The sequence below is a fragment of the Phocoena sinus genome, chromosome 18 (genome assembly GCF_008692025.1).
Source record: "Phocoena sinus isolate mPhoSin1 chromosome 18, mPhoSin1.pri, whole genome shotgun sequence".
Taxonomy (NCBI): Eukaryota; Metazoa; Chordata; class Mammalia; order Artiodactyla; family Phocoenidae; genus Phocoena; species Phocoena sinus.
Window position 1 is genome coordinate 64,372,159 of NC_045780.1, and position 19,888 is coordinate 64,392,046.

General features: G+C 40.6%; 1 protein-coding gene across 1 annotated transcript in view; it reads left to right on the plus strand.

The window, feature by feature from the left end:
• GPC6 (glypican 6) overlaps nt 1-19,888 on the plus strand; it is a 1,093,791-nt gene that overhangs the window by 1,052,932 nt on the left and 20,971 nt on the right. The gene's annotated exons all lie outside the window — the stretch shown is intronic.

Genomic DNA, 19,888 nt, shown 5'->3' on the forward strand with positions numbered 1-19,888 from the left:
AACACCCACTTTCACCAACAGACAGATCATCCAAAATGAAAATAAATACGGAAACACAAGCTTTAAATGATACATTAAACAAGATGGACTTAATTGATATTTATAGGACATTCCATCCAAAAACAACAGAATACACTTTCTTCTCAAGTGCTCATGGAACATTCTCCATGATAGATCATATCTTGGGTCACAAATCAAGCCTTGGTAAATTTAAGAAAATTGAAATCATATCAAGTATCTTTTCCAACCACAACGCTATGAGACTAGATATCAATTACAGGAAAAAAAATCTGTAAAAAATACAAACACATGGAGGCTAAACAGTACACTACTAAATAACCAAGAGATCAGTGAAGAAATCAAAGAGAAATCAAAAAATACCTAGAAACAAATGACAATGAAAACACAACGACCCAAATCCTATGGGATGCAGCAAAAGCAGTTCTAAGAGGGAAGTTTATAGCAATACAATCCTCCCTCAAGAAACAACAAACATCTCAAATAAACAACCTAACCTTACACCTAAACCAGTTAGAGAGGGAAGAAGAAAAAAACCCCGAAGTTAGCAGAAGGAAAGAAATCATAAAGATCAGATCAGAAATTAATGAAAAAGAAATGAAGGAAATGATAGCAAAGATCAATAAAATTAAAAGCTGGTTCTTTAAGAAGATAAACAAAATTGATAAACCATTAGCCAGGCTCATCAAGATAAAAAGGGAGAAGACTCAAATCAATAGAATTAGAAATGAAAAAGGAGAAGTAACAACTGACACTGCAGAAATATAAAGGATCATGAGAGATTAATACAAGCAACTATATGCCAATAAAATGTACAACCTGGAAGGAATGGACAAATTCTTAGAAAAGCATAACCTTCCAAGACTGAACCAGGAAGAAACAGGAAATATAAACAGACCAAGCACAAGCACTGAAATTGAGACTGTGATTAAAAATCTTCCAACAAACAAAAGCCTAGGACCAGTTGGCTTCACAGGCAAATTCTATCAAACATTTAGAGAAGAGCTAACACCTATCCTTCTCAAACTCTTCCAAAGTATAGCAGAGGGAGGAACACTCCCAAACTCATTCTACGAGACCACCATCACCCTGATACCAAAACCAGACAAAGATGCCGCAAGGAAAGAAAACTACAGGCCAATATGACTGACGAACATAGATGCAAAAATTCTCAACAAAATACTAACAAACAGAATCCAACAGCACATTAAAAGGATCATACACCATGATCAAGTGGGGTTTATCCCAGGAATGCAAGGATTTTTCAATATATGCAAATCAATCTATGTGATACACCATATTAACAAACTGAAGGATAAAAACCATATGATCATCTCAATAGATGCAGAAAAAGCTTTTGACAAAATTCAACACCCATTTATGATAAAAACCCTCCAGGAAGTAGGCACAGAGGGAACTTACCTCAACATAACAAAGGCCATATATGACAAACCCACAGCCAACATCGTTCTCAGTGGTGAAAAACTGAAGCCATTTCCACTAAGATCAGGAACAAGACAAGGTTGCCCACTCTCACCACTATTATTCAACATAGTTTTGGAAGTTTTAGCCACAGCATTCAGAGAAGAAAAGGAAATAAAAGGAATCCAAATTGGAAAAGAAGAAGTAAAACTGTCACTGTTTCAAGATGACATGAAACTATACATAGAGAATCCTAAAGATGCTACCAGAAAACTACTAGTGCTAATCAATGAATTTGGTAAAGTAGCAGGATACAAAATTAATACACAGAAATCTCTTGCATTCCTATACACTAATGATGAAAAATCTGAAAGAGAAATTAAGGAAACACTCCCATTTACCACTGCAACAAAAAGAGTAAAATACCTAGGAATAAACCTACCTAAGAAGACAAAAGACCTGTATGCAGAAAACTATAAGACACTGATGAAAGAAATTACAGATGTTACAAACAGATGGAGAGATATACCATGTTCTTGGATTGGAAGAATCAACATTGTGAAAATGACCCTACTACCCAAAACAATCTACAGATTCAATGCAATCCCTATCAAACTACCAATGGCATTTTTCACAGAACTAGCACAAAAAATTTCACAGTTTGTATGGAAACAGAAAAGACCCCGAATAGCCAAAGCAATCTTGAGAAAGAAAAACAGAGCTGGAGGAATCAGCTTCCCTGACTTCACACTATACTGCAAAGCTACAGTCATCAAGACAGTATGGTACTGGCACAAAAACAGAAATATAGATCAATGGAACAGGATAGAAAGCCCAGAGATAAACCCACACACATATGGTCACCTTATCTTTGATAAAGGAGGCAAGAATATACAGTGGAGAAAAGACAGCCTCTTCAATAAGTGGTGCTGGGAAAACTGGACGGCTACATGTAAAAGAATGAAATTAGAACACTTCCTAACGCCATAAACAAAAAGAAACAAAATGGATTAAAGACCTAAATGTAAGGCCAGACACTATGAAGGCATATTTCACTTAGCATGTTATCAAGGTTTATCCATGTTGCAACATGTATCAGAATTTCATTTCTTTAAGACTGAATAATATTCCACTCTTGAACATGCCACATTGTATTCATTCATCTGTTGTTTCTACCTCTAGGGTATTGTGCTGTGAACATGAGTCTACAACTAAAAAAAAAAAACATAGTGGTGTTCGAAAAGCTTGATAATCAGTCAATTGCGAGGCAGCTAGAATCATAGTAGTATTGGAGAAGGTCTAGAAAATTAGCACAGGCCAATAATTTGGAGGGAACACGAAGATTTCCAGAGCACTGTGCCATCCCCTCCCCAGATATATTTTCCATCCTTTTTTGAAATGAGTGAGACCTACCATCAGGGCACACTGCTTTTAAAATGAGTTGAAGTGTGCCAGGGGTCCAGTTCTGCTGTAATGGCTAATTTAAGACTGCAGGCTCTGGAGCCCCGACTCTCAAGGTTCAAAACCAGGCCCTGCTACTGGTACTATGTGATTAAGGCCACATGATTTGATCTCGTACAGCCTCAGGGTCCTAATTGTTCAAGTGGCATTGGGAGGATTAAACAATGAGGTGTGAGTGGTGAGTTTAACATGGTGTCTGCCACATATAAGCACTTAATGACATCTCACTGAATGAAAAGGTCACAGGAGAGCTGCAGTTCTCAGTCTATAAAGTGAGGGCACCATTATCTCCCTCTCACCATTTTAATGCAAATTGGAGGTAATATGGATCTTATTGCTGGATGTCTCACAGGTTGGTAGCCATCACTGCTGTTATGATTACCGTCAGCATCTGTCTCGTCTCCTGGTTGTATATATATCAGTGAACAGCCACTAAACTGCAGCTTCCTGAGGGCCAGCAGGGCCAGCTTCGTTGGGTGTACCACCTGGGCAGCTGTACGGGGCACACATTTAGAACGGCCCACACTTGATTTAATGCTCTGCTCTGGCCAGATTGAAATTCTTCATAGTTTTTTAACAAAGAGCCCTACATTCACACTGTGCGCTGTGGTCCGCAAATTATAAAGCTGCTCCTGAAGGCACGGTTCCTTCCTGGGTTTTGTAAGGCTTGTCTTTCTACGCTTGTCTTTCTACGTAGTAGGTTTGCGTTAAAGGTTCGTGAATTGAATTGATGTTGCCACCAACGAATAATGACTGAACAAGAATTCATTCATTTGAGGCCCACTTTCAGAAATCAGGGCTCTTACTGAGTTTGTCTCTTGGTGGGTAGGCCTTTGGCCAATCACAAGAGTCGCTGATGACGATGTTCGTTCAAATAAATTCTGTAAATGTGGAACTGGATTGAGTATTTGCGGGATCTGTGTTCATAACTTCAGACAAGAAGATTTGTTAATTGTGAAAAATTGTTTTGTGGAGCAGATTAAAGAGGTGCAAAAAATGCTAGCAAAATCACTTGAAAAAAGGTGGTTGCTGAAGTTTTTAATATGGGCACAGTTAGCAACTGACTTTAAATACTTCCTTGATCAACATAAAAAGGCATTTAAGTGAAAGGAAATAAATTATAATTCCATTAATCATCACACATTGTAGAAGTACCTATTATAAAAAGAAAATCCTTTTGAAGTTTTACTGTTCCAGACCTAAGCTCTTTTTGCAGAAATAAAGAATCAGATACTGCACTTGATTTCATTTTGGAATATTAATGAGATTAAAATAGCCTTAAATTTTCCTTTGACTCATTAAGCTAAAAAGTCAAAGTGCTAAAAATACATACTTTTGCTTCAAAATAGGCAGAAACGGATAACTGTAGAAAGGATTTCTTTTTTAAAATTCTTCACAGAATGTAACAGAGCAAAAGGACCTATTGGGTGAAATTTGAACAAATTTTACTACAGATTTGACTATACATATAAACACATGTCTATATTTGTCATGTAGCTTTACGTGTCAAAAAATATCTTAAAACTTGTACAGTCAGAGAAAGTATCAATAACATAAAATTTCACAGCCCCCTTTTAGAACTATGGCCTTAACATTTTGTAGGGAAATAAAACTTTGGTTAACCTTGGCTCTGACAGACCTCATTAAAATAACAGGCTGTCAGTTTCAAGTTTAAAATAACAGGGTTGTCAGCTTTATATGCCGTGGAACAATCTACAATTTTATTCTCTGCGATAAACGAATGTGGGAAGTGCTGGAAGGGGCAGAAAGGTTGGACAGCACTGCCATCTGGTGGCCATGGTGAAAGGCGGTCTCTAAATGCCTACAGGTGAGGCTGGACTTCTTGAAGGAAAAGGTGGAAGGGTGTTGGGCTGCCTTGAACTTAATTTCTTTTGTATCAACTATTTTGACAGTCCTTCGTCTTTAAAATGGATACACATTATAATCGCAAAATCACAGTACATCAATAAGAAACTCTCTGCTCTTCGGTAACCTGTAATCCCTGCATATCAATGACTTGATGCAATTAATTTTCAAGAGAATGGATCTTGTGGGGAATGGGATCCAAGAAAGACTTTGAACGTATTTTCCTCTTTAAAAACTGCCACATATCTGGTGGCTTGTTCCATGAGTATCTTGGTAGAAACTCATCTATCTGTTCGTATGTATATGATTTGTATACTTTTCTGGATGATCGTTATACTTCCATAAAAATAAATAAATGTAAGCCAAAAATCTCTCTGCCACATAGACAAAATATTGGCAGATGTCACAAAACTAAATGCAATATGTTCCCATTTATATAAATGGAAGCAATTCTAGGGAAACGCTGGATCCCAGCCAGACTTCAAATGTAACCTAATTTCAATCCAGTTCTTTCCTGGTGGGTGCACTTTGGGCAGTTGATCAGGGGGACACAGTGGAGGGCAGGAGAATGGCACCACAGAAAAGGGATGAAAATGAGTTCTGTTGATTGGAAGTACCACCTACCCAAAGAATTCAGAAAGACATACTGAACCCTCTAATGTTCAGCTAACAGCCTGCCTTCAACTCATTCAGACAACTCAGCTCCCCCCACCATGTCACTGGCCCCCACTTCCCGATGTGCCCGGGAAGGACCTCAGACCTAGGTTCCCAACATGGCAGCCACCAGCCGCATATGGCCATTGAGCAGTGGAGATATCAGTAGACTGAACTGAGATGGGCTGTAAGCATAAAACACACACCAGATTTTGATGACTTAATACAAAAAAAGAATGTAAACTATCTAATTAAAATGTTACATATTCATTATATGTTGAAACAATAATAGTTTGGATTGCTTGGGTTAAACAGAATATATTCCTAAAATTATCTTCACTTTACTTTTTTTTAATATGGCTCCTAGAAAACTTTAAATTACATTTGTGGCTCACATCGTATTTCTATTGGATGCTGCTGCTTTAGACGTTCATTGTTTCCTTGCCCAGAATGGACATTCTGCTATTTTAAAAGATTGTTCCTCTCCCACTAGAGCTAAAAAAGGGACCTCTGACATCTTTGCCACTTGGAGGAGACCAAGAGAATCGGTCTAGGTTATTGGATGGTTAGGATGTAAAGGTGAAAGTCAAATACTATGCTGTCACTGGAGTCTGATCATAAGGGGAGTAGATGGCACCCCTCCTTGGTGCCCCTATGGGGTAAATTGGATCTTTAAGGTAACCAGATGGCTCCCAGGAAAAGGTAATTTACCTCCCAGGAGTAAGAACTTGATTTCCCAGAAAGAGTGCACTTTTGTCCCCCTGTGCCATCTGTCCCCATGGTGATGTTTCTACTCATTAAGAACTTCCAAGTCCCCTCGCAATACGTTAACTTACTGAACATTATTAAGTCTTTAAGAAGACCGTTGGCAGGGGGCAGGGAAAGGCAGTAGCTTCCCCATTTTGAAACCAAATTGTAGGGAAATGATGCGACTTTGCCAAAGTCACAGTTAAAGCAAACTCATCTCCACACTCCGGGCACATCTGCTTCTCTCCCGTAATGAAGGGCCTTCACGTCTATGAGCTTTTGCCACTCAGGGCCCCTCTGCCAAAAAAGAGATCTTCCCAACCCTTCCACCTGTAGGTGCTACTCCTCCTTTAAGGCTCGGTTCAACTGCCACCTCTTCCTTGAAGCCTCCCTGGATGGCACCTCCTCCTCAACAGTAAAATATTGACTTGACTTCTCGTGCCCTACAGCCCTGAAACCTGTGAGCAATTTATTATGCTTATCTGTGTGTAAGTCTGTTCTCTCACTGGGTAGTAAGTTCCCTGAAGGCAAGACCATCTTGTGTGTGTGACTGTGTGCCCAGTACATTGTAGACACTAAACTGATATGCGTGTGTGTGTGTGTGTGTGTGTGTGTTTAATTGAACCAACTGCCCATAAGTAGACCCTACACAACCATTTCTCCATAAAGTAGGGAGTTTTATAAGAGATGCCCCTCCCTAAGGCAACAATTTATTTTGCAAGTAAGGAGATCTACTATTCAAATTTCATTTACAATTTAATTTAGAAACTCAGAATTTAGATTTGCCCTCTGCCTACTCTACCACATTTATTGATTCGTTTATTTATCCACTGGCTGTCTACTGACTGCTGCCATAAGCCAGGTGATGTGCAAGATGGGACACTCATCTCCTAGGAGGTGCTGAACATAAATGACAGAGGTCCTGCCCTGATGTCACCTGCAATCTGGGAGGGAAGACCCACAGTCCCAATGAATGGGGAAATCGTTATGACAGGAAAAACCAGAGGCATCCCTGTGCGAACATACAGGGGAGATGCTAAGTGGCCCTGGGGGTCGAGGCCAGCCCTAGAGAAGAGATGTTGAAGTTAAGACCCACAGAAGGAATTATCCACTTATCACCGGCCTAAATCACTGGCAATTAAACTAGAATCAATTCCCAATAAATCCATGAAGGAAAAGGCAGAACATTGTGTTCTATCATGAATCTAACACAAGAGATGCAAAAATAGCATTTATTGTTCACCACGAAGTACAAATCTACATAGTTAAGTGTAAATCAAATCACACATGCCCAAAAGAGATTTGTATGCTTTTTGTTGCCTATTCCATAAGAGAGTTAGGTCAACTCATCTCTACCCTAAATGGCTTTAGAATTTAGAGAAATCTGATTTCCACCCACCACTTGCTGAATATTTTCCTATGCTTCACGTAAATTACTTTTCCGATGTGTGTACATCTTTGTGGGTCCTCTTGCTGTTGGATGGAATCATGTTTGTGATATCTTACTTAAGGAGGCCCTGCCCAATTCCACCAATCTTGCATAAGCCAAAGGATATTTTTCATCCCTTGGTAAGTTCCAAATATCTGTAGTGGCTTCGGAGCAAAAGACCAGAATACACACCTGTTTCTCAGCTTTGGTGTCAAAGAATACAGCCCCGCACATTTAGAATTAACTGATGGATCCTAAAATATTCAGGGATGCCTCAACTTGAATGCTTTGCCATGCCTCCTTCCCCTTTTTTAATTAGCAGACATACTTGTAATGCCCTGGATTTCATTTCCTGAAGATGAAAATTCAACATTTTAAGAGTCACTTCAGGTGGTTATGAGCGTAACAGAATCACTGCAGTATCTCAATCACAGGTAGAGTTAGAGACTCTGTATGGATTTTCGGAGTATCGTCAAAGATCCTATGGAGAGATCGCACACTTGAAGTAATAGTTGGCAAAGAACCAGAATTTTTTCAGCAAGACTGGATGTTCAGAACTTCAAGCTTTTTTCATGTTGGCAAAATTGGGCTATTAAATATGTAAGCTTTTTCACTTTCCTGAATTAGTGTTAATTTCCAGGTTAGTCCCATACAAAGGGATCAGTCCAAGCCACTGCCATGATCTCGTTGGCTATATCAGAAAATTGAGGAAAAGTGAGGGAAATCTGCTTTTCGAGCCACAAAGAACTTCCAAAAGTTTTCATTCAATAGTGATAGAATAAATGATGGTGGGAGCAGAGGTCAGTCTTTAAATATCCAAACTGCTTTATAACTGCTAGAAATACTGAATTCTTTCTCTTCATTTGAGCGTGCCTCTGAGATCTTCCTATCAGGCCTCATGAAGACCGCATATCTAATAACCTAACTTAGAATCGGCACTTGTCACGATTCATGCTGTAGATCAGGGAAAGTTCCGTGGGATGTCTGCACCTCCACTGCCAAAATAATGCCTGAGAAGCAATACAGACCAAAGGTAGCAATCGAGGAGGACAGAGCTGGTCTCAAAAGCTGGGAGCAGAGAGTGAGAGAGCAAAGGTTGGACAGACTGAAGATCAGAAACAAATCAAAAGGAGACTTTACCAGGTGATGGGCAGAAAAAAACAGAATCCACGGAGATTGCAAAGGAACAAAGCAAAGCAAGAGGGGAAGTTGGGAGCTCCATCTCAACGCCAGTCACAGGAGGAGGAGAAAGGATATGCTTATGCTTCGTAGTCAAGCCTTGTCCGTGAAAACCCCCGGAACTGCTCGGAGAGGGGCAGTGACTTGCTTTGGGTCGGGCAGCAAATCCCAAGTCCTCTTCATATTAGCATTGATATCTGTCATTGGAAACATGTAAACTGAGTCTAGATGAGAATCTGTCAAGAATGCTCTAGAAGTGTTGGGCCATGGGAGCTCTGCTGAGCCTCTATTTTCCGTGATTCAGTGATAAAAACCACTTCTTGAAGTTATTTCTATTTTCAGTCTTGAGAAGTAAATAGTGCCACAATTTAGGTACCCACTGTGCATTTCCGCGGACCAAACGTCTTCCTACCTTTTTCTTTTCACTCTTGAATTCGAGATTAGTTCGATGTCAAACCGTGCCATCTCTCAAGGATGTGTAGAACGCGTACTACCCTTTCTTGCCTAAGTTCTAATACCATTCAGGAATGAGGTACAATCAGGACATTACGTATGAGCGTAAAGATTTGAAACTTTGCTGTTGTTTTCTTAAGACCTGCCGCAAAATTCTGACCTGAGCAGCAGAGGAGGAAAGTGTTTCCCATGTTTATTCCACTTTGAGGACCAGTGTTTTGCCAGAAAAAAGCTCCATCTGTCTTTTCAAGGTCATGCCTTTAATATAGTGTCATGCTCTAGCCGAGAAACTCCAAACCTGAAGCCAGAGGGGATGGTGCAGACTTTCAAATTTTTGATCCAATTCCCAATCCCCGGAGAAACTTGACAAAACTAAGCAATGTCTTTTTGAACCTTCAACGATTCTCACTTCCCACCAGTTTTTTCATCCCTCTTAGTTTTTCCTACAAAACGCATATGTGTTCATGTCCTTGGCAAGTAATGTGAAAAGCACCAATCCACAATAGGGAGAATGTGTCACGTGGTAGCAGATAAGAACGTGTTGTTGAATTCCCTGGGAACATCTGAGAAAGCCCAGAACGCAAGGCTGCTTTTAGATTGTCTTGTGACCCAAGCCCTCAGCAGAGTGCTGGGTGACAGTGTTGTGTAGCCAAAGTCTGCTTTGGGTTCACTGATAAACTGCATGTAACAGGACCCTGCTGTGTTATCCCCAAGACCTATTTAGAAGCTTCCAGAAAGAACAGGTGTCACAAGTGATCTCTGCAAGCATTCCAGAACCTACCAAATCATTGCACGATAGACAGGGACAATCTGAGACCTGGAAAACAACACCAAAGAGTTTCACAGACTCAGAACAAATGGAAAATTGATGTTCTCGTGAATAGGATGCTAAAAGCCGTATCAGAAGAATGGACTTGAGTTCAAGCTTCAACATAAATCGAACAAGTAGATTAAGCATATCATGTGTCTTCAGCCTCCTCGTTGAACTAAATGGCATCAGTAACCCCACTTCCTTAAGAATATTAGGAAGATTGTATTCACAGATATTTGGCCCCATTAGAGAAATTAGCATTCCCTCTGAGACGTTGGAACTTTAAATACTCTACTCCAGATCATGTGGATGTATTGTCAAGTGAGGCGTCATCAACACGTGCATGCAGACCATCTGGAGGTGGATACACGGCTTGAATTCCAACACAGGTTGACACCATGAGTTGAATGACTTGGTGCTATAAGAAAAGAGCATTCTTTTCTAGAGTAAAGCTGGATGAGGGCACCGTCTCTGAAACCGGATTATTAAACTCTCAGGTTGAAAAAATGGTATCATGTACCATTTTTTAATAAAGGCCTGCCTTTATTTCTTGAAACAGATTGTTTTCCAAAGCTAACAAATGACGTTCAGCCTATAAAATATTCATGTTTTTTTCACCCCCTCAACTTGTATTATTTAGTGTACAGCCCTTTAAATATTTACCATATTTTTTCTAAAGATACGGTATATATTATTTACATCCAGTTACATTATGTTTCCATACAGATGACATAGGTACACCGGAATCTTTCTGAAGTTGTGAGCAGAGAGGGCATCCAGCCAGGTACACACCACAGGTATCCAGTGAAGTGAATTCTGGTCCAAACATGATTGAGGGAAGACAGCAGGGGGTCTTCTGACAGTTCACATCTCACACTTCACAGGCAAGATCCAGAGGATAGAAAAGGTCCAAGGTAGATGGGCCTCAGGTAGTAGATAGACAGCCACGGGCAAAGTCTCTTGGAAGAGATCAAATATGCCCCATCAAAGAATCCATATAGAACCAAAGGTAATAACAAAGTTCAAAACCACTCCCAATCAAAATTTAACAGGTCACTCGCTTAGAAAACCAAAGGGAAGTTACTGGAAACGGTATGTCTTTATAAGGATTGTAAAGGCTGTCTAAGATGGAATTCATTCTATTTTAGTTAAATTCTCATGGTTTTTTCCCCCAAGCCCAGATTGCCTCTGAGATCTCCAAGGTTCTTCCATCTTACCTGTGTAAATTACACCTGGAATGTAAATGACTCCTCTAGGCAGGAGACTAGAATCCTACTTAGAGGATTGGAGGTATCGTCTGACATCTCCCTCTGGCTCGGCGGTAATCAGGTCAGGGGAAAGCACTTTTTTTTGAGAAAGTCTGACAGAATGTGCCCATGTCTTCCTTCCTCTCCAAAGGAAAGTCCAAAAGGCAGCTGCTGACAGGTAATCCATCATTTTTGAAATCTTACTTCCCTTAGCAGATAATTGGCAATGCTGTACATGTATTTATTCATTGAACAAATATTTCTTAAAAACCCAGGACATATACAGCGCTGTTTCGCAAATCTCCACCGTGGAGCAGATATTCCCCTGGAGTCAGGAAAGCACAGATGCTCCTTAGCAAAAGGGGGAGCTAAAGACCAGAGTGGTGGCTAAAAGCGATGACTTGTGCGTGGATAAAATCAGCCCATCGTTGGAGGCGAAAACTTGGGAGGACATGATACATTTTTTGCTTTTCTCCCTCCGTACAGAAATGACTAACTACCCAGCTTCCTAATAGTCCCCACGGCAGAGTTCAGCAGCCACCAAAAAGCAAATATCGGCAAAGCTTTATTTGCTTGGGAGGGAACGGTTTTCCCCAGAAAGGAAATTTCAGGACAAATTGATGGCAGTGCCCCCAGAGCCCTTTGCTTACCCATGACTATCCTATTTGCTCTGTGTCTGTTTACCCGCCTCTAGCCAGGGATGCTAGGAACCCTTCAAGAGCAATAACTATGTACCAGCCATGTTTGTATCCCCAAGGGGTAGCAGAAAACCTGACTTATAGAAGACATATACAAAGTGTTTAATAGATGAATGCTAGCAACAAAAGCCTTTTTTCTTATTTAACCAATGTATTGGAACTTTTTCTAAATTATAATACACTTCCCTATCTCATTAAACTGATTTCACTAAATGTTTTTGCTTGCCAAGTCAGTGATTCAAAATATATTGTGTCAGTCCCTGTGCTATAGACAAGCAGCTCCAATTTTTTTTATCTCATATTTCTATCAGCAAAAAATCAGAATCATAGACACCCAGTATATTTATAACTATTTATGTATAAATTATATATAAGCACTGCTGAGCTAATATACTCTGTACCTTGTGAGATGTATGCAAAAAATAGAAACTTTTGAAGAGTGAGATAAAATACAGAACCTTTATTATTTTGACTCTGTAATGTTGCAGATGTATCAAGAGTGAGGGAAGTATCATACCCGCCATTTTACTGTTGTTCACTTGTGCTTGCACTGTTTGAAAAGAAAGAAATCCAAAGTTACTTTGCAAAAGTCATTTTAAGTCACTGGTCCATTTAGTGAATTAGTTAAAACTACATAATCTAGCCCATAAATGCATTTACCCAGCACTTATGAACTGGGATAGATTTCAGTACCCCAGGAGCCAGCTAACGAGGGGAGAGGAAGGTGCCATTTCAAGCCTTTTCCCAATGTCTAGTCTCACTCTTCCCATGGGATAATTGAGAAATGGCCACTGCTACAAGGACCGATTGAAGGCACATCAATCGGTAGATAGATGAAATATTAGGAAGGCTTAATTCCCCTTATATTTTTATATTTAAGAGATAGAAATAGAAGTTCTAATGTTTTTGTCTTCAATCACATTGAATCATCTTACCCACCCCTAAGGACATGCGCATCACCCCACCACCAAACCAATACACACAAGTTGGAGACCATAGCTATAGGTAACATCCTTATCAAGCCTAGTGGTTAAGAGTAACAATTCTGGGGCTTCCCTGGTGGCGCAGTGGTTGAGAGTCCGCCTGCCGATGCAGGGGACACGGGTTCGTGCGTGCCCCGGAGCGGCTGGGCCCGTGAGCCATGGCCGCTGAGCCCGCGCGTCCGGAGCCTGTGCTCCGCAACGGGAGAGGCCACAACAGCGAGAGGCCCGCCTACTGCAAAAAAGAAAAAAAAAAAAAAGGAGTAACAATTCTGAAGTCTCTATTTGAATTTGAATTGCATCTCTGCCATTTACTAGATGTGTCGCCATTTTTTTTCACTTCTCTAAACCCCCATTTCCCAGTTGCAAGCAGGGAGTCATACTTTAGCACAGAGCTGTGAAGCTCGAATGTAAGTGCCTTAGCTCAATGAAAGCTCCCAGTTAGCCCTCAATTATTTTGAGTCAGTTACTGCCCTAGGCCGAATGCAGCAAGGCTCTTAAACACCATGTGCCCTGACAATAAAGTCTTATTTCTTTTCCCAACTTTCTGTTATTTTTAACTTTTTCAAATGACACCGAAATGGTTGGAAAAATAATAAAGTTAACATCCATGTATTCTTTGTGTAGATTCAATCATGTCTGACTTGCTACTTTCAAGTAAGTCTAAGACAAAATAACACTTTGTCTCTGAATACCTCCTTGTGAATCTTCTAAAAGCAAGGAGAGTCTCCTACACAACCACAATACCATGATTACACTTAGGAATATTAACAGGAATTCAGTAACATCATCTACTACCTATATTATATTCAAAATTCCTCAGTTATCTCCAAACTCTCTCTTAACCCTCAGTACCCACCTCCAGGTGCAGGATTCAGTTAATGTCTTCACATAGCATTTGGTTGTTATGCGTTTAGAGTTTTGTTTTGTTTTTATTTTCATTTACAACAATCTTCCTTTCTTTTTCTCCCTCTTCTTTTCAAGAGTCAAGGCCAATTGTCTTATATATAATATCCCACACACTGGATGTGTCTGATCATTTATTTATGGTGTTACTTAGTTTATACCTCTATCCCTAATATTTCCTGTAAACTGGAAGCTGTTAATGCAGAAGCCTGATAAGATTCAGGTTAAATATTTGGGGCAAGGTTACTTCTTAACTGAAGTTATCAGACGACAGTGTTTGGACACTCCTTCTTCATGCTCTTTGTTTTTGCTAAGCCCTTTGTTTTCATCAACCCCTCCACTTTGTCAGCTGCCTCGCTCTTTTATGTAAGTGTACAATTCTGTAGGGTGGGTATGAAAATGGTACTGTGTTTCTATAGTCAGGTATTCAGGACCCTTGACAGGCTTTAAACTGAGAGTGTCTGCCTTTACTGAAGCCAGTAGTTGAAATGGTCAGAAATCAGAATCAAGCCCTGATAAGTTCTCTTAAGAGGGCTCACGTTTTCCCTGTGGATCCCAACAGTATCTATTTGGACCATATTCCTATAGCATAACAGAAGTTGTTGTTTAACTTTCACAATCTGTCAATAGCATAGATGAAAAAGATTTAGTACACAGGTATTACTAATAGTACAGTAGTCCTAACGTAACACTGGACAAATGGTAAATATAATTTGCAAGTATTGGAGAGAGTTAATCTCTCCTAGAATCGCTCATTTGGGAAGCAGGGAAAAGAAGTTGTAAATTCCACATCTGATCCCAGGTCTTTGCTCCCATCAAGTTTGTATTATTAATGAATTAGGGCTCACGCTCACTGTCCGTAATATATTTCTACCCAGAATGCTTTGCTAACGTAAAACTTATCCAGGAAGAAAAAAAAAAAACAACTCCGATCTAGAGCTACAGCAAAGGAAGTTACATTATTATTCAAAAAGAAAAAGAAGAGAAAATGAAAATATACTTCTAAACGGTGTGAGAATTGAAAAACTTTATTGATACCAGAAAACAAAGTGCGATCATTCAGCTAGTCTTTAGAATCAAAGGCGTATTCCTCTCCAGTGGCTAATAGTGTCCATTTTCTTCAGCTGTCTGCCTCACCACCCCAGCCTGGAAGTGAATTGGTTGATGTTTTCGTGCAGAATGTTAAAACAGCGTTTGCATCTCTCACTGCGCCTTTGCCGTTGTCGCCTTCAGTTGCACAATGAAAATGCCTGGCTTCTGAAATGCCAGAGTGAAAGTGACCTGATTATAAAATGTGATGTAGTGAACGGTCAGAAGGGACCCTCACCCCTCACTAAGCCAGATACAACTCCTGGGAGGACCCTCAGCACCTCCCCACCCTTTTGAGATAAGAGCCCACAGTGTGTGACACCCCCCAACTATTTTGTGTTAGCCATAAGGTCTATGACTTTGTAATATACTAGGGCAATGAGACCCATTTTCTCAACCAACATTTATTGAACACCTACTGTGTGCTGAGACCTGTGTGTCTAACTCATCTCGGTTTGCCCGGGACTTTCCGGTTTGGGGCTGAAAATTCAGTGTCCTAGATTCTCCTATGTCCCGGGCAAAATGGGGTAGTTGGTCACCCAACCCTTTCTAAGCACGGAGGATAAAGACAAATTAGAACCCTGTCCCAGCCCTCAAGATGCATGTGGTCTAAGAGAGAGTCAGAAAAGTAAGCCAATTATAAGAGATCGGAGCGATCAGTTCTCAGAATCATGAACAGGGCCCCCTGTGGAACACAGAAAGTTCCATCCAAATTTAACCAGGGGGCCAGAGGATGCACCATGAAAGATGCAATACTTGAGTCTGATTTAAAGAAAGAGCAGCATGATATACGCTGTTCAATTTGGCAAATATTAAAAGAGGAGATATCTGTGGGATGTCATGCAATTTTACTTTCTCTGTCTCAAAATATATATATTTGGTTCAGATTCCCACAGCATAAAGGTGGGGTTTCTATATGAAAAAAGGCAGACAGGCGAAGGCTCATTCTTGGTGTATTTATTATGAGACAGAATAAAGCTTACAGTATTTCCATCCTGAAGCTGGTGATCATTTTCTGGACTAGCGATGAATATGTAATACCTATTTCTGCCTCTGGGGTTTGCGTTTAGAACAGTGAGGATGAGTGGCCTAAGCAGGTAGTCCAGGTTACAGGTTAGAGACATTGAAGTGACACCCTGCCGAACAAATCCGATGTGAAGGATTTTATTTTGGACGTGTTTTATTTTTTTTTTTAATTCAAACTTACTGAAAAATTGCAATTTTTGAAAAAATTTTATACCTCCATCTAGATTCACCAATTATTAAAATTGTCTTAAATTTGCTTTCTCACTCTCTCTTGCTCTATACATCTATGTGTTTTTATTCTTATTATTATTCTTGAACCATTCTAGAATAAGTTGTGGAAATCATAGCTCTTTAGTTCTAAATACTCCAGTGTGTATCTCCTAAGAACATGACATTCTCCTGGGTTATATCACAATGGGAGTTCGTGTTCAGGAAATTTAACACGGATACAATATTATCTGATACAGAGTCAGTGTTCAAATTTTGCCAACTAGCTCAATAATATCCTTCCTGGCAATTATTTTTCCAATCTAGTGCCCAATCCAGAACCGCCCACTGCATTTGGACGTCATGTCTCTTATTCTTCTTAATCTAGACGAACTCTTCAGCTTTTCTTTACCTTTTATGACTGACATTTTTGAGGAATACAGGCCAGTTGTTTTGTAAAACATCCCTCAGTTGGAGGTTGTCTAATGTGTCCTCATGATTGGATTCAGGGTATGAATTTTCGCTGCATAAGTGGTAGGTCCTTCTTGTCCCATCGCATCAGGAGGTACCCGATGTCAGTCTGTCCCGTTACTTTGGTCACTGGGTTAAGGTAGGGCCTGCCAAGTTTCTGCACCGTAGAAGATGGCAGTCGTCCTGTTGTAATAATGTCATCCGTGGGGAATGCTTTGGGATTGTGTCAATATCCTGTTCCCCATTAAACTTTTACCCAATATTATTTTGCACTTGTACTGGTTTGCTAGGGCTGTGTAACCACCAGCTGGGTGGCTTACAACAATAGAAATTTAATTTCTCGCAGTCTGGAGGCTGGAAGTCTGAGATCCAAGTGTCAGTAGGGCTGTTTCCTTCTGAGGCTGTGAGGTAGAATCTGTCCCAGGCCTGTCCCCTGGCTTCCGGTGGCTTGCTGGCCATCTCTGGTGTTCCTTGGCTTGTGTATGCATCACCCCAAGCTCTACCTTCATCTTCACGTGATGTCCTCCCTGTGTGTGTGTGTGTCTGTGTCTGTGTCTGTGTCTGTGGCTAAATCTCCCCTTTTAATAAGGACAAAGTCATCTTGGATTAGGTCCCACCCTAATGACCCCATTTTAACTTGCTCATCTGCAAAGACTCTATTTCCAAATAAGGTCAAGGTCACATTCACAGGTACTGGTGAGCAGGATCCAGCATCCTTTGGGGCGGACACAATTCAACCCACAACAGCATCTATTGATGATACTTACTGAGATCAATTATTACTATGAGATGGCTGCAGAACAGTGGTTTTTCTATCACGTTTTCAACATTTCTTAGTTGGTGTTTCAGGGGTTTGAAGGTTTTTGAATAATTGTTAAACAGAGAATGTCTATCCATCTATGGCTGGATGGAAATGGCCACATATCTTTAAAACAAAAATTTAAAAAAAAAAAAAACCCATAACGATATGTACCCACATCTGTGCTAGGAATTGTGAGCAGAAAACGACTGGCCTGTGGACCAAAGTCAGCACAAATGGGGGAAATCAGAGAGTGTAGTTTTTAAGCAACCCTAAACGTTTGCTGATTGTAAGCTACTCCTTGGAAGGTCATTGTGGGTTTCTTTATGCTCTGAAACAAAAGTAACATCACACTATCGAAGGACGTGTACCAGGTTCTTGTATTCAGCATTCTGGTCCTCTTCAGTACTTACTGGTGAACAGATATTTCCCATGACGGAAATCTCTGTCATCATCAGAATCACAAATAAGCAAGGGCCAAAACCTGTACAATTCTGTGTGTTCTAAAATCATGAAGCCGGAGCCTATGCCAGACGCCCCGCTACCGCTCGTAGAATTGCTCAGTAAATTCTGAATTTAGAAGAAGTGCAGAAGGATAAGGGAAGCCATTGCTCCTTTCCCTCTGAGAATTGGCTGCTGTTTCTAATATAACTTTGTTTCTGAGACAACCATCTAGTTAGAAAAAGATTTCTATGGATAAGATATTATTCATCTTTCTTGTATCAATATTCAAAATTCAGCAATCAGAAAAGTTTTCATCAGGGGCTTCCCTGGTGGCGCAGTGGTTGAGAGTCCGCCTGCCGATGCAGGGGACGCGGGTTCGTGACCCGGTCCGGGAGGATCCCACATGCCGCGGAGCGGCTGGGCCCATGAGCCATGGCCGCTGAGCCTGCGCGTCTGGAGCCTGTGCTCCGCAATGGAAGAGACCACAACAGTGAGAGGCCCGCGTACCGCAAAAAAAAAAAAAAAAAATTTGTCATCAGGAGAGGAGGACTGTGATAAAAACCTAGCCCTCAGCATGTTCCGCCCCCATTTTTCAGAAGTGACATTTCACATTTAGGTGCCAAGAGTGAATTGGGGTGGGAAGAACAGGAACCTTTGGAATTTATGGCTATTACAGAAATTGTAGAAATTATGATCTGACTGGCCAGAAAATAATCTTGTATCACCTCCTAAAGAATCATGGGCTTTTTTCAATTAAAAAAAGCAGCAATACACACACACACACACACACACACACACACACAAAAAAAAACTGTACAATTCTGGAACTACCAAAAAATATGACTAGGGACAACATGAAAGATCAGAGATCTTTTATTTCTTTGTGTTTCCTCTTAAACCTGACAACAGATCTTTGGAATTTTTTCTCACATCTGTACTCCATCCACAGTAATCAAAGAATACTTTGTTTCCAAAAGCCACTGATTACAAGTGTCAGTGGTCCTCCCTTCTAGGATGCTGTATAGTTTTTCTAGGGCTATCTTAATGAGGTGTGGGCAGAGCTTAAACCACAGAAATTTATTGTCCCACAGTTCTGGAGGCTAGAAGTCCAAAATCAATGTGTCAGCAGGATTGGTTGATTCTGAGGGCTGTGAGGAAAGGATTTTTTCCAGGTTTCTCTCCTTGGCCTGTAGATGAATGTTTTCTTCCTGTGTCTCTTCACATTGTCTTACCTCTATACATATCTCTGTGTACAAATTTCCCCTTTTATAAGGACACCAGTCATATTGGATTAGGGCCACTCTAATGACCTCATTTTAACTTCCTTACCTCTGTAAAGACCCCATCTCCAAATAAGGTCTTATTCTTAAAGTACTGAGGGTTAGGGCTTCAGCATACAAATGTTAGGGGGACATAATTCAACCTATAACAGAGGCATTTCAACCATCCACAGATTTTCCCAATGTTCATGTAGACAGAATAGGAAATAAGGGTCGTGACTGCATGAAACTAGGTTCTAATTATGGAGCCAAAATTATACTGAATCTCTCTCTCTACCTTTTCCACAGACGAAAAGTCAGTGCTGAGACTGAAAGCACTAAAGCTGCTGGTACTAAGCTCCTCCCGGCCATCCACCCACAGGGCTGTGGATTTTACACTTGCTTGTATTTGTAATGACGCTTCCCTCTGCTGCCAGAGATTTTTAAGTGGATTTGGGTTGCTGTTCATCACCCAAGAGTGGGCTGTGTGGGCTTGGTCACTTGGTCAAGTGCAGGGGTTACCAGCAGCTGAATTAGTGACAATATTCATTTCTTGCAGAAACAAGTAGACCTTTGGGGAAAGTGCTGTATCTCTTCGTGCATCCTTTAGGTGCATTTATCTGACATCCAGGCATATGAACCCTAAAGAATATATTGAGGGTGTTTGCGATAGAGAACACCTATTTCTCCCAGCTGGAGAGGGACCTAAAGCCGGCTGAGAT